Raw genomic sequence first — 10,132 nt, forward strand, 5'->3', positions numbered from 1 at the left:
TTCAGCTGAAAGATCTGCCATCAGTCTGAAGGGCTTCTCTTTGTAGGTGACCTCACCTTTCTTTCTAGCTGCCTTTAACGTTTTTCTTTCATTTCAACTTTGGAGAATCTGATGATTATATGTCTTGGGGATGATCTAGTGAAGTGGATTGGTGCAAAAGTAATTGCAGTTTTCTCATTGTTGAGATTTGTCATTTGATGTTGGAATATATTTTTAAATAAATGTGTTTATGCTATACATCATTTTAATGTACATTTCTCACTTTATTTTTTTGTGAATGACTTATCGCTTGCTATTCATTTTATGTTTATTTTAGACTATCAAAATGATGTTAGACAAAAAGTAAATTTGAGTGATTTTCTCATTCAAGTTCAAAATGAGTCAAAAAGCAGCAGTGTCAACTCACAACATCAACAATGCATTTGGCTCAGAAACTGTTAATGAACATACAGTGCAGTGGTGGTTTAAGAAGTTTTGCAAAGGTGATGAGAGCCTTGAAGATGAAGAGCATTATGGCCAGCCATCAGAAGTTGACAATGACCAATTGAGAGCAATCATTAAAGCTGATACTCTTACAACTATGTGAGAAGTTGCCAAGGAACTGAATGTTGACCATTCTATGGTTGTTCAGCATGAGAAACAAATTGGAAAGGTGAAACAACTCAATCAGTGGGTGCTTCATGAGCTGAGCAAAAATAAAAAATTCATCATTTTGAAGTGTTGTCTTCTCTTATTCTATGCAATGATAATAAATCATTTCTCTATTGGATTGTGACATGAGATGAAAAGTGGATTTTATACAACAACCAGCAACAACCAGCTCAGTGGTTAGACTGAGAAGAAGCTCCAAAGCACTTCAAAAAGCCAAACTTGCACCAAATAAAGGTCTTGGTCACTGGTTGGTTGTCAGTTGCCTGTCTGACCCACTACAGCTTTCTGAATCCTGGCACAACCACTACATCTGAGAAGTATGCTCAGCAAATTGATGAGATGCACTGAAAACTGCAATGCCTACAGCCAGCATTAGTCAACAAAGAGGGCCCAATTATTCTCCATGACATTGCCTGACTCCATGTTGTGCAACTAACACTTCAAAATTGAACAAATCGGGCTACAAAGTTTCACCTCATCTGCTATATTCAACTGACCTCTCACCAAATGATTACCACTTCTTCAAGCATCATGACAACTTTTTACAGGGAAAATGCTTCTACAACCAACAGGATGAAGACAATTCTTTCCAAGAGTTCATCAAATCCCAAAGCATGGATATTTGTGCTACAGGAATAAACTTATTTCTTGTTGGCAAAAATGGGTTGATTATAATGGTTCCTATTTTGATTAATAAAGATGTATTTGAGCCTAGTTATAATGATTTAAAATTCATGATCCAAAACTACAATTACTTTTGTACCAACCTAATATCTTACTGAGGTTGTCTGCATTTCCTGAATTTGAGTGTAGGCCTCTCTAGCTAGGTTGGGGAAGTTCTTATGGATGAAATATGTTTTCCAAGTTCTTACACTCTCCCCATAGTTTTCAGGGCTATCAATAAGTTGTAGATTTGGTCTCTTTACATAATCTCGTGTTTCTCAGAGATTCTATTTATTCCTTTTTATTATTTTTTCTCTATTCTTGTCTTCTGGTCTTTATTTCAGAAAGCCAGTCTTCAAGCTCTGAGATTCTTTCTTCACCTTGGCCTATTCTGCTATTAATACTTGTAATTACATTATGACATTCATGTAGTCCGTTTTTCAGCTCTACTGGGTTGACTTTTTTCTATACTGGCTATTTTGTCTGTCACCTTCTGTATCATTTTATTGTGATTTTTAGCTTCCTTGGATTAAATTTTGATGTTCTGCATCTCAGTGATATTTATTCCTATCCATATTTTGAATTTCATTTCTGTCATTTCAGCTATCTCAGCCCAGTTCAGAACCCTTGCTGCAGAGGTAGTACTGTCTTTTGGAGGAAAGAAGGCATTCTGGCTTTTTGAGTTGTTAGAGTTTTTCCACTGGGTCTTTCTCATCTTTGTGGACTGATGTTTCTTAGGTCTTTGAAATTGCTGACTTTTGAATGTGTTTTTATTCTTTTATTTGATGACCTTGAGAGTTTGATTGTGGTATATGGTGGGTTCAGTTGATTGGCTTCATTTCTGGAAGATTTTAGGGGGACCAATGCTCAACTCCCAACTTTTGGACTGAATTCTCTAACTCTGGGGAACTTGTATCAGGCTCTGACTTTGTTCTCTGGCTCCTCAAATTTAGGAATCCACTGCATTGTGTGGAGCTGAGGTGCTTCTAGATTACTGACCACTGCACTCTGATGGTTGGTGCCAGTCAAAGCATTTTGTAGTGCTGTGTCAATGAGATCTGTCTTTGTTTACATGTGCCAGTAGCAGCATCAGCAATAACTTAGCAGGGCATATGCTCATCAGCTGCTGCAGGTTGCTAACAGTTGCCAGGGTACCTGCCTCCATGTAGGCATTCACAACAGTGGCAGTGACAGAATGACTCAGTGGGGTGGGAATGCCTGCAGCATCTGTGCACGTGATCATGTTGGTTGTGGTGTCAGCATGGGAGAGAGACACTGAAAGACACATGTTTGTGTCCACTGTCTGTGCTCCCTCAGGCAGGGGTGATTGCTTAGGGCAAGGGAGGGTCCATTCTTTTCCGGTGCCTAATCTCACTCCTGTAGCTGTGTTTGCACTGGGGTGGAGTGCTGGCTGGCTCTGTGACCCCTACGGCTCTGACTGCAATGGTGTTATGGTGGATCAACAGGGATGCCCTGCATTCCCACCACAGCACTGGCAAGGCAGGGCACATGCAAGCAGATAGCTGTTTTGCAAATATTTTCTCTCAATTATATGCTACCATTTTATTTTGTTGATTGTTTCTTTTGCTGTACAGAAGCTTTTTAGTTTGATACAGTCCTACTTACCTATTTTTCTTTTGTTCTCTGAACTTTTGGTGTCATGTCCAAAAAGTCATTGCAAAGGCCAATGTCAAGAAGCATTTCGCTTATGTTTTTTTCTAGGAGTTTCAGGTCTTACATTTATGTCTTTAATGGATTTTTAATGAATTTTTGTATATGGTGTATCATAAGGGTCAAATTTCATTCTTTTGCATGTAAATAACCAGTTTTAACACCATCATTTACTGAAAAGACTATCATTTCTTCATTTTGTTTTCTTGGTGCGCTTATCAAAAAGTAGTCAGCTATATATTTGATTAGATTTATTTCTAGGTTCTCTATTTTGTTTGCTTGATCTATGTGTCTATTTTATGCCAGTATCATACTGTTTTGATTACTATAATATTGTAACATAATTTGAAATCAGGAAGTGTGATGCTCCTAACTTTATTTTTTTCTCAAGATTGCTTTGGCTATTTGAGGTCTTTTGTGGTTCTGTATTAATTATAGGATTCTTTCTATTTTTATGAAAAATGCATTAAATTTGTTTATTATTTTAGGTGGTATGGATATTTTAACAATATTATTCTAATTTACGAACACAAGATATCTTCCCATATATTTGTGTCTTCTTTAATTTCTTTTTATCAATGTTTTATAGTTATCAGTATATAGGCTTTTTAGCTCCTTGGTAAAATGTATGTCTAAGTATTTTTTATAGTTATTGTAAATGGGATTGTTTTATTGATTTCCTTTTAGATAAGTCATTATTGATGAAAAGAAATGCAACTAATTTTTGTGTGTTGGGTTTGCATCCTGCAACTTTATTGAATTTATCAGTTCCAGTAGGTTTTTTGGAGGGTGAGGGGAGGGTTATTGTTGACTGAATGCCAAACATTGTAAATTTTATTTTTTGGATGCTGAATATTTATATATTCTTAAAAATATTTTTGTATTTTGTTCTGGGAAATAGTTTGATTCTTTTGAGTATTAATTTTAAAATTCTTTAGGTAGGTCCAGAATAGGCCTTAGTCTGAGGTTGATTATTCTGCACTGTGAGTCAAGACCTTCCTCATTATTCTATTCAATGCCCTGTGAATTATTAGTTTATTTTGATTTTTTCAGATGGTTTTCTCCCAGGCTTTGGGTAGTTTTTTGTTTGTTTGTTTTTTGTTTTCTTTTGTTTTGTTTTTGCATATATACATTGGTCAGTACTTTGCTGAGTACTTGTAGGGGATCATTCATACATATCTGATGTTCTCTCTGTATACAGTTCTCTTCTCTCTGGCATTCTATCAGTGCTCTATAGCTGCCTTGATCTCCCTAGATTCTCACCTCCATTTCTTCAATTCTGGGAGTCTTCTGAGTTAGACTTTGCTTTGCTTTTTCTATGTCTCCCCCTGAAATTCATTTAAGGCTATAGGTTGGGGCACTGAAGGGCTCACCATTTTTTTCTTTTTTAATGTCTCTGAGGTATCACTGTCCTTTGTTGTCTTATGTCCAGTGTCTTGGATATTATTCTGTCAACTATTTTGTATGGAATTATTGTTTGTTTCAAGTGGGATGGGAAATCTGGTTCCTGTTACTTCATCTTGGTTGGATTTATATTTTTTGTTGCCTATTTGTAGAGATAAATTTTCTCATTGATGGTGACTCCCAAGATTTTGAATACATCATTATTGAAAAATCTTGACCAAGAATTGTATCTAGCCATTTAAAGCATTAAACTTAATATTGAAAAACTGTATTCATGAAAGCAAGCTAATGATTCTCAGTAAATATTTTAAAATATTTTATTTGGACATATCATTCACATTTAATAATTATTAACTTCTCTAGAACTTTGCATTTTGTGCTTATAATTACATAAGAAAATGTAATGAATTTCAAAATCAATTCCAATTTAGATTCCCTTAAATCTCTCTAGTTTTCCCCAGAGTGCTATACAAATATTATAATTTTTTATTTGTACAATTACATGAAAAATGTTTGGAAGCTTTGACTTTAAAAATCTGATTCAAGCAGCAAACTGTCTCTCTTGAAAAATGCCTACAGAAATCCAATTTTATATATAATTTGGGAGCACCTTTAGAACTTCCTGAAAAACGATTCATGGGCTTCTTCAGTCAAGCCTTTCTGTTCTGGTGAAAAGAGGGGCTGCAGGCCAGCCTTCAGTAATATTGTCTCTCTCAGCTGAGCATTTGAAAAATATTTGTTAGGACTGAATTCAACATTAAGAGTAAAAATGCATCTTTAGCAAGGGCTGGGTTCTACTGTCAGTACTTACAGCTGAAATCATGTACAGTTAAATTTACTTTTGAAAATCTCTTGATTCTCCTGTAAAGTGAAATATCCATGTTTGTGTATACAATCCTATTTTTTGGTTCATAAACATGCTGAACTCTGAGAATCCCTGAGTTTTAAAGAAAAAAGGGAATTTCTATTTATAGATGTTTGGGTTACTAAAATATTACTGCCTAAGCTTTTCAATCTCTAGGTTAAATAGGATAAAGTTGGAAATGTCTAATGTGAACCAGAAGGTACAGTGTTTAGTTGAAATCGTTTTAAGTGTAAACATCTACAACCTAAATACATGTAAATAGATTACTTTGTTATTGTGAGGATTAAATAAAATATTGGAATCTTGTTTTATGAAGATTGGTGGAAAGTGAAAGTGATTTGTGTTCTAAAGTTAGGGTAGGGTTTTTTTTTTTTTTTTTTTTTTTTTTTTTTTTAGAGAGAATTATCCTAAGTAAGCTTAGCAATTTGAGAGCTCCCAATGTCAACTGAAATATCATTGCAAATATCTATAATATTTGATTCACCCCTAAGCATGAAATAAAGCACGACCTTGTAAATTTTGAAAGTCTTTAAAGTTAATGTTTTTTATATTTTAGGACATTATAAAGTTCAAATGCCTTAAGAGTCAGGCATGTATATGTCTATGTAACTTACAAGATAAAATGCAAAATCTAAGCACATAATTCATATGAGTAAAAGCCACAAACTTTTCTGAGCAAGGGATTCCATAATATGCCCTAAGATACTACCTCCTTTTAAAGTTTTGAAACCCCCTTTTATGGGGAATACAATAACAACTTCAACTCAGTAGTCAGGGAAATAATAAGACTCTTTCTAATTGTGAGAAAAATAAGAACTGAATAGCCATAGTTTACTGGGGTCTTCTTTCATAAGAATGCATCTTATAACAGTGGGATAATTTAGAAATATGCACAAATGATTAAAAAAAGTACATGCCTCAAAAGATTTCTTGTTTAGGCGTACACATGTATATGCTAAAATATTATGCACAAGAAAATAGGCAAGGACAAAACAAACTAAAAAATATTTGAGTACTGATGGTGCTTGGTTATTTCTGGCCTGAAGCAAAGAGATAGGCTGGGGGTGGAACCCATCTGTAGAGTCAGTGTAGGTCTCACTATGTTCTACTTTTTGACTTGGGTGATGGGTTTACAGATACTCATTTTTATTACTATGCTTTACAAGTAATATATTCATTACATCCATTCTTTGAAATAGTAAATATTAGATTTAAAATAATAATTAAGGATATTGTAAACTTGAGGAAAAAATTATACTATTAATATTTTTGTGTTAAAATGTTATATCAATATTATTGATATTTTAAGTAGTTATAAATATGTAAGAGAATATGTCATAAGCTTGGCAGCCCCTTACCTCTAATGGAAAATGTGTAACTGAGTAATTGATTCAGCATTCTGATGTTCAGAAAGTTTACCAAGCGAATAAACATTGTTGAGATATTAATATTATTAGATTCATCATATTTATAAACTAATTCATTATGTTTATGAGTTACTTAATTTGATAATTTGTGTTTATTAAGTCAGAGAAAAGAACTTTAAGAAGGAAGTAAAAGTCATAAATTTAAGAAATGTATTTAACATGTTTGAAGGTGTGTAGCTAAGACTTAATACAACCAAATATTATTCAAAGTTACTTAAATAGCTGCTGAAATCTGTTAGATTTATAAGTAGGTGGTATGATTGGTAATCTAAATTTCTAAGCTTAAGGAAGAATCAGGATTTTTAAACTTTTTTATTTTAATAAATTTAACAGTAATGTTTAAACTAAAACTAAACTTCCAATCAATATTTTCTGGGAATAAAATAACATATTCATAACAAGTATTTAAAATATATTTAGACAACTTTCCCAGATAAATGCAGAATCTTGGTTTTTAATAATCATTAAAGCTGGGGTAGGGTTGAAATCATCTTATGAACACGTAGGTAGCTGAACAGAAGGCCACAGTAGTTTCCTAATGAGAAGGCCACTTTCTGCTAGGAGATGAGTCAATCAATTCTAGCATGCTTAGTCAAACCTTCCTTAAAATGAGTTTGGGTTCATTGTGATGCAAAGATATACTGTAATCATAGCCTCAAATTTTATAACACAAAGGAAGAATGCAACCCCTTTGTCCTGGGGAAACAATTCAAATTAGCTCTTACAAAATAGCCACCTCCACTTTTAAACCATGAAAATAACATAGACTATTAATGAAGACCAACTCAAAAGTGTACTATTCAATTCAATGAATTAATGAATAAGTTTCTGTCATAAAACTGTTAGCCATTGCCGTTAAAGGTGAGGTCTTTTCAAAAGGATGACACCGGTTTTCATATATTGCCATGCACTGCAGAATGTTTTGGCCAATGGCAGACTGCATAGATGATGGTAGTACCATAAGATTATTATATCATATACCTTTTTAATATAATATTGTATTTATTTTATTGCTACATTAGAAGTGAAAATAAACTGTGAGAAGCTACAAAAATGTGCAACCTCATGAAGATTATGTAGTAACGGAGGTGCCCACTGTAGAAGGTTAAAATTGCCTTATCTTGTAGGAGGTACAAGGACTATACACACAAAGGGCATCAATGGTAAGATTATTGACAGCATCTGCCATCTGGAATTAATGCATCAATGGGAAGTTTAAAAATACGTTTAAGGGCTGGGAGCCGTGGCTCACACCTGTAATACCAGCACTTTGAGGTCATGAGGTCAGGAGTTCAAGACCAACCTGGCCAACATGGCAAAACCCTGTCTCTACTAAAACTACAAAAATTAACTGGGCTTGGTGGTGGGCACCTGTAGTCCCACCTACTTGGGAGCCTGAGGCAGGAGAATCACTTGAACCTGGGAGGCGGAGACTGTAGTGAGCTGAGATCGCACCACTGTACTCTAGTCTGGGTGACAGAGCGAGACTCCATCTCAGAAAAGAAAACAAAACAAAAAAGTAAGCTTAAGGAAACATTGGCCACTTCTGACCTCTTGGCCAAGGTGTACAGATGAGAAGACAATGGAAAATGTCTAACATTTCTACAAATGCACTGGTTTACAAAACCGACACTCTCAAACGATGTTGAAATTTGCCCGTGGGAGGAGATCCCTATTTTAGAATGTTTGAATACACTGATTCTCCTGCTGGATAGTTTCCTTTGACAGAAGAGTATTTTTTTCTTTGTTTTTAATTTTCTTCAGTTTTTCCCTGTCAAAGTTCCTCACTTTTGACATGTTCGGCTTATCACTCATCTTGACTAAGGAAAACCTGTGGCTCACTCTAGACTAGATAGTAGCACCATACTCTTACTGTGTTTTCTTCTATGGTTAGATAGACAAATAGCATTGTGTTCCAATTGCCTACTGTATTCAGTGCAGGTTGGTGTACAGGTTGGTGGCCCAGGAGCAATAACCTGGGTTTATAGTAGAATATGCCATCTAGGTTTGCATAAGTGCACTCTATGATTTTCACACAATGATGAAATCATCTAATAACACATTTCTCAGAATGTGTCCACATCGTTAAGCAACATGAGACTGTAATTGTTTTGTTTCTGGCTGCTATAAATGACAACATCAGCAGTTGAACAAGGCTGGTTTTGATTGTAATCATAAAAGTAATCAAAAAGTAACATTTGTAAATTTAAAAGAAAAAAACTTATATTTTCTAGAGAAGGAAGATTTACATCCAAAATTGTTTTTAAATAAGTTACAAGTTTGAAGAAATGGGCATAATTAGGTTTCAGATGGATCCCTTTTGAATCTCAACCCAGGAGCAGAGAAGATTACAGTTGAGAAAATCTTGGGCTAGTTGTTACCTTGTGTGCAGTTTTCTTAGGGTGTTCTTGGGTCTTTTACTTAAAGCCTTAAGACATTACATAACAATGAGCTTGGAAATAGTGTTTTTCTCTTTAATATATAATTAAATATATTTATTATTTAATAATAAATACCTAGTTTGCAGTTGTGGAGTCTATAATTCAGTTCTGCAATGACATTGGTGGGAGTATTAAGTAATGAGTGCAGAGAATTGAACAAATGTAACACAACTGTTAACTTTCATTCTGAAACTTCACATCTTTTATAAATTACATCGTCATCACTAGTCACCTACGAAGTTAAAAACCTGTTCTATAGTAAGAGACAGAATTGAAGAGACTTGCTGAAGGTCACCGAAGACTGAGGTTTTTATTATCCAAGAGGCCAGAATTAAAAATATTTGAACATGGATGCCTACTTTGAACTCAAATGAAGAATGGTTTACTCTTTGGGAAGAATCTGGAGATCAATTCACGAATGTAGGGATGACTTCTATTTACTCATGGGATGAGGATAGAATGTAAACATATGTTTAAGCATGAAATGGATTGGAGTTACCTTAAGAGCAAGGTGTTATGCTACTTAGGAGACACAAAACAACATGATGAGTCAGGCTATAGTATGTATTTGGAAGACAGAGAGAGTGGTGGGCGGTGGGGGGGAGAGAGAGAGAGACAGAGAGAGAGAGAGAGATAATGAGAGTTAGACAAAAAGATATATAAAGAGAATGAGAAAATAATATTCCCTATAATTATGCCAAATTATTGACATATTTTCTTAAAAAATAAATTCACAGATCACAGTTATAGAAAAATGCATTGCTGTATTTTTATCCAAGTGTTCATTATATAAGGATAGAAGACAGTGCATTTAATTATGTGAATAGCACTTAATGTCATGTAATCTTGTTTGAAGACTTATTTATTTGATCTCTTTCAGACAAAGTGACAATTCGATTTGCTTTAGTTTTGTTAGAAAACCCCTCATCTTCTAATTATATCTGTTGGTGCATGAGTAGACACAGAGCAACAGATAACACACTGACAACTTGCAGACCTAGGGGCGAATA

General features: G+C 34.5%; 1 pseudogene; it reads right to left on the reverse strand.

Annotated features, from left to right (window-relative positions):
* Positions 1-8,114: 8,114 nt before the first annotated feature.
* On the reverse strand, positions 8,115-8,749 carry LOC110743519 (annotated as a pseudogene).
* Between the last annotated feature and the right edge of the window lie 1,383 nt (positions 8,750-10,132).

This window comes from Papio anubis, chromosome 5 (assembly GCF_008728515.1).
Source record: "Papio anubis isolate 15944 chromosome 5, Panubis1.0, whole genome shotgun sequence".
NCBI lineage: Eukaryota > Metazoa > Chordata > Mammalia > Primates > Cercopithecidae > Papio > Papio anubis.